The sequence below is a fragment of the Toxorhynchites rutilus genome, chromosome 3 (genome assembly GCF_029784135.1).
Source record: "Toxorhynchites rutilus septentrionalis strain SRP chromosome 3, ASM2978413v1, whole genome shotgun sequence".
In the NCBI taxonomy this organism is placed as follows: domain Eukaryota; kingdom Metazoa; phylum Arthropoda; class Insecta; order Diptera; family Culicidae; genus Toxorhynchites; species Toxorhynchites rutilus.
Window position 1 is genome coordinate 205855704 of NC_073746.1, and position 6000 is coordinate 205861703.

A 6000-nucleotide genomic window follows, 5' to 3' on the forward strand; every position below is an offset into this window, starting at 1 on the left:
GCACCCGACCATCAAAAATCGAAGATGAACCAAAACACGTGTAAGAAAAGCAGCTGTCAAAAATTAACTGAACATTCAAAATAGCCGTACTTTTCAGCATAAGTGAGAGGCTGGAGGCGATCTGGCGTAGTGGTAACATCCATGCCTCTCACGCTAAAGGTCACGAGTTCAATTCTCACTCCCGACATTCTTCAAAAAAAAATGGAAGTAAAAGTGACGAACCAGCCAATTGAGTTGAAAATCACTATAATACAGATAAAAAGACGGGTGGGTAATGTCGGGGACATAACCGGAGTGACGTAGGACTATACAAAGGGGACAGCTTTTGTTAAATATATATTTTAAATATATTGTTTCATTTTCATCTCCTACGTGAATATCTACCTATCTACCTGAAAAATGGATTAGTTCACTGTTTACTCTTTATGAATATGTTGATGGTTCTGAAAAGAACCTTTGGTGTTGTGTTTTTGTTATCACTCGATATTCCCATCTTGTTCGGTTAAACCTTCCTGTTTAGCTATTGCGTTTGCCACTCGCCACAGCTTTCACAGTTGGAAAATTTCTTCCCATCCAGCTTGTGACATGTTGTTCAGTAAATTACATTTAATGCGATGTGCCGGAGAAACACTTTGCCACTCACTGAAACTAATTGTTGCCTTGATGAGCGCCGAACCGAAGCTGCTTTGTTCTTGATGCGGGTTTTCTGATTGTCGTGAGCAGCTTTGCAAGCCAACTCGAGCACTCCGACGGCCGAAACTCTATAATCGCTGTTAGGTATACTGTTGCTCCGGCACCAATCCGTTCGGCCTAGTTACCCTTGCGGAGCAATCAGTGAATGCGACCAACAGGGAACTGGAGACCTACACGGTTCGAGTGAGACTTTGCCTTTCCCTTAACTTGTCCTCCTTTGTTACGTCCACGATGCCGATGCCGTACAACCACACGGGTTTACGGTTTGAAAGAAAATAAGATATTTTTTTGGGGTCCGCGTGTTTTATACTCTAGCGGTACACACTCACAGGATAGAGACAAATCGGCAGACTCAGCCAGAGGGGCGAGTCCAACGAGACGAACGAATGAGCGTTAAAAGGGAGCGATGGCAAAAAAATACATCATACTGATTTTAACCTCCGACCGAGAAGGTCGATTTTTCTTTCAGCAGCTCGGAGTTTTGGCGTTTCTGGACAGCGGACTGGGACGTTCCCCCTGGCGATTTTGGAAGGAGATTTGGAGCAATAGTTTAAACGTGACAGCAGAAGGAGAGCGGGAAAAGGCAATAGCCTCTTCGATCGTGGAGAGCGGGCGCTCACCGGCTTGCCGGAAAAAGCGCGCGCTTTTTCGGCGTCACCGACGCCACGCCCCCTTTTTTCTTTCGGGCAGTGTTGCCAGTTTTTTTTTGTAGTGCTAGTAGTGAATCTTAATTATTAAATAAAATCTAAAAAGAAAAAAAAACACGCATACAAACAGTGAAGTGACTGAAGCAATTATTAGATTAAGTGTAATTTGAAATTTTCTGCACCTGTTGGTGGCTTTTCAAAGTGCTTTATCGGAACAAAGTGTAATTTTCTGGGAAAATACCCCTTAGTGAATATCCCCCATAAGGAATTTTAGTGGTTTTATATCCGTACCTGCTGACTATAACCTAGGTATAGTCAAGCAGAAGCATGGCTTCAAGTAGCTCCGGGCCTCCGGGAGGCCGGGCTACAAATTTGTACGAGGGTAAACCTACCCAACGTACTGCTCCAAGGTGGGCCGACCCACTGAACGGCAACCTTCAGATCCTGTTACTTCGTGCCACAGGAGAGAACGCGATCCCGACTAACCCGTTCGTCGTGAGTAAGACGATCGCCAACGCTGTAGGAAAGAAATACTACACAGCGCGACCGCAACGGGACGACAAAAAGAGGACGCAGTATATCCTTACGGCCAAGGACGAGGATATAATTGGTAAGCTCCTTTTAATCAACAAATTGATCGATGAAACCCCTATCGAAGTAATTTACCACCCTACTCTAAATCAACGTAAATGCGTTGTTACTTGCCGTGATGTAATTGACATCAAAGAATCCGAACTGGTGACAGAGCTTTCCGATCAAGGTGTGATCGATGTCAAGCGAATCACCAGGAAGGAGAATAACATTGTTATCCCAACCGCTACTCTCATTTTGACAATTCGTGGAACTGTTGTTCCCGATTTTATTAACTTCGGATTTATTCGGGCTGGGACTAGAAATTTCTATCCCAACCCAATGCAATGTTTCAAATGCTATAAATTTGGACATACGAGCAAGCGATGCAAACGCGAGAACCCGCTTTGCCGAAATTGTGGACAGGAACATCCAGAACAAAAGGATGGAATTAAAACCTGCAATGCTTCAGCATTTTGCTTGAATTGCCAAGGGGATCATTCCTCTTCGAATAGGAAATGCCCCGTATGGCAAACTGAGAACAACATCACAAAAATAAGAATCGACTATGGTATCTCCTACAAAGAGGCGAAAGAAAAATACAACGGTCAAAATAATGGACCAACTTTTGCAAGTGTTCTGCAAGACAGACTCTCCAACTTGCAAAAACCAACACCCAGCTGCAACTGCAAATGCAACTGCGCCTCGGCCGCTTCGGCCTCTTCTAGCCGCGAAAGCACTCCCCCAATTGACACTACAATCGATACTTCTATGACAGAGTCGACAACCGACAGCTCAACAACGGAATCCGAATCCGAATCAGTCATTTCAATGGACACTTCTGATGTTCCAAACAAAAATAAAAATAAACGGAAAATGGCGAAAGGATCATCTTCTGATATACAAAATAACAAGGACAAGAAAAGAACAAAAAACGAACAAAGAACTACACCACCAACAAATAACAACACAACACCAACAAAAAACAACAACAACACACATCAAACAAAAAACAACAATAACAACAACAGCAACGCACATTCAACAAAAAACAACACAAACACAACAAACACTCCAAAGACTTCTACACCAAACAAAAACAACACCAATACCTCAAAGAAAGCTTCTCTTTCCAAGGGTAAAGGACCATCGAACTAATTCTCTTTGAATAGTTCAAACATACACACAATTAAGACTTAGGAATTAGAGTTAAAAACACCAACACATTCACTCCAACACAGAAATTCGGGATACAATGGAACATCAGAAGTATCCGACGAAATATTCTAGAACTGAAAATGCTTATTTCAAACTCTAATCCCACAGTCATAGCCCTTCGAGAAACTATGACTCCAAACAACTTCGATAAACACTTCATCTCAAAATATATCACATATTTCAAAGAGGGTCCCAACCCCTCAAAAAACGGAGTTGCAATCGCAATCAAAGATGGCACTCCACATGATCTTCTTCCCATTACCACTGATCTTCAGGCAGTGGTAGTGCGCATTAAACACCCCTTTCCAATCACCGTCGTTAGCATCTACATCACTAATGATTCCGATCCGAACACTCTACGCGGCCAACTGGACCATCTGTTCGCCCAACTTCCCGCCCCAATCATGCTTATGGGTGATTTCAACGCCCACTCATACGCCTGGGGAGGTGCATACCTCGATCGAAAAGGATCCATCATTGAGGATTTCATATCCGACCATTCTCTTCTCCTTCTTAACAACGGCCAACACACCAGAATCCATTATTCTGGTACTACTTCAGCCATCGATCTCACTATAGTATCAGACAAACTATCTTCAAAACTTTCTTGGAACATCCACGATGATACTTGCGGAAGCGATCATTTTCCAATCTTCACTTTCTTCGGCCAAACTTCTCCAGAGTTTTCAACAAGGCCAAGATGGAAATTTGAATACGCTGACTGGGCTGGCTATCAGTTTGACATTGAAAACCGCCTCTCCGCTAAACGAGATTGGACAGCCGAGGAATTCTCCAAAGTTGTCCTAGAAGTTGCAATGGTGCACATCCCCAGAACCAGTGGCATCCCTGGCAGGAAATGTGTCCCATGGTGGTCGCCTGAGCTGAAGGCAGCGATCAAAGGTCGACGTAAGGCCCTACGCAAATTAAGAAAGGCCCATCCGGACAGCCCACTGAGACCCACTCTGCTTACAGAGTTCCAAAGGGCTCGCAAAGAAGCTAAGACTGCTATCAACACAGCCAAACACAACAGTTGGGTTAAATTCGTCAGCGAAATTAATCCCAACGCGTCAACAAAGGAGTTATGGAGTAAGATTGGCAGGCTTCATGGAAAGAAAAGAAGCAAAGAATATAATCTTCTAATTAACGGTCAATACACCAATGACCGGAAAATCATCGCCGAGGCGTTTGGAGATTTCTTTGCTTCCGCCTCCTCCAATCAAAACTACGACCAAACCTTTCTAACCCACAAAACGGAATGCGAAAGAATTCCCATCGATTTTCATACCGATGTGGAATTTGACTTCAACAAAAACCTCTCCCTCAAAGAGCTCGATTGGGTACTGAACAAAGTCAAACAAGGATCCACAGGACCTGATGACATCAGCTACCCTATGCTTAAGAATCTACCCCATCTCGGGAAAAAAGCACTTCTGAAGCTCCTCAACAAAGTCTGGGACAGTGGAACCCTCCCCAGTTGCTGGAAAGAGGGTTTAATTATCTGTATCCCGAAACCAGACATGAACAACCATCTTCTTGACAATTTCCGCCCCATCACTCTCCTAAGTTGTGTTGGGAAAGTCTTGGAAAAAATGGTCAATCGACGCTTAACGACTTTTCTAGAGTCAAATAAGCTGATTGATCCCAGACAATTCGCCTTCCGTGCGGGAAAAGGTACAGAAGATTGCCTTGTAGCAATCGAAAAAATCCTAGACGACGCAACTGAAAAATTACACCACATTGATATTGTTTCCCTGGATTTATCCAAGGCCTTCGATCGGGCATGGAGGTAGCCAGTGCTGAAAAGCCTTTTCGACTGGGGGATTCGTGGGAGATTAGGTCTCTTCGTTAAAAGTTTTCTAGAAAACCGGTCTTTCAAAACCGTTATTAACAACCACCAATCTTCTCTAAAAATCCCAGAAAACGGCTTCCCACAAGGCTCAGCACTTTCACCAACCCTCTTCAACATTGCCATGCAATCTCTATTCGAGATTATCCCGGACCATATAAAGGTCATAGTCTATGCAGATGACATCACTCTTATCTCTACGAGCTGCTTCGGCTTAATTCAGAGAAAGAGGCTTCAAAAAACCTTAGACTCCATCCAAAACTGGGCTCTAAAAACAGGTTTTAAAATTTCCCCGGAGAAATCCAAACACATACATATCGGAAAAGCTCTCAGAAGGAGAACCTATCTTCAGCTCAACAAAATCCCGATCCCTACAATGAGGACATTGAAAATACTAGGGGTTACTTTCGACAAGAAACTCAACTTCCTATCACATTCCCAAAAGACCAAAATAGCCACCAGAAAGAAACTGAACATCATCAAGGCTATCGCAGGCAACCTAGCCTCTGGTCATAGAAAGACGCTGCTAAATGTTGTAAATGTTTGGTTGGTCCCACAAATCCTTTACGGAATAGGCACCTTCAGCCGTGGAGGGGACAGGGTGTTAAACACCATTCAACCAATTTACAATAAAGCAATTAGGCTCGCAATTGGCGCTTTTCCCTCCAGTCCTACTCTTGCTGTAATGGCAGAAAGTGGGCAACTTCCCTTCACCCACTTGGTAACAAAAGCCATCACCAATAAAGCCATCCGTCACTTGTCACTCCCCGAAAACGACCACAATGTCCCATTAATACATAGGGCTAAAACATGGTTCAAAAATCTCACGAACAAAGATCTTCCCGATATATGTGAACGTTCATCTGCGACGGGAAGAAATTGGAACGTCAAACCGCCGAACATTAACCTTGAACTTCTCAAGGCAGTTCGGGCGGGAGACCCTTCTCCAAAAGTCAAAGCCTGCTTCAATAACCTCGTTGCATCCAATTTTCAAATCAACCACCAGGTATACACAGATGGTTCAGT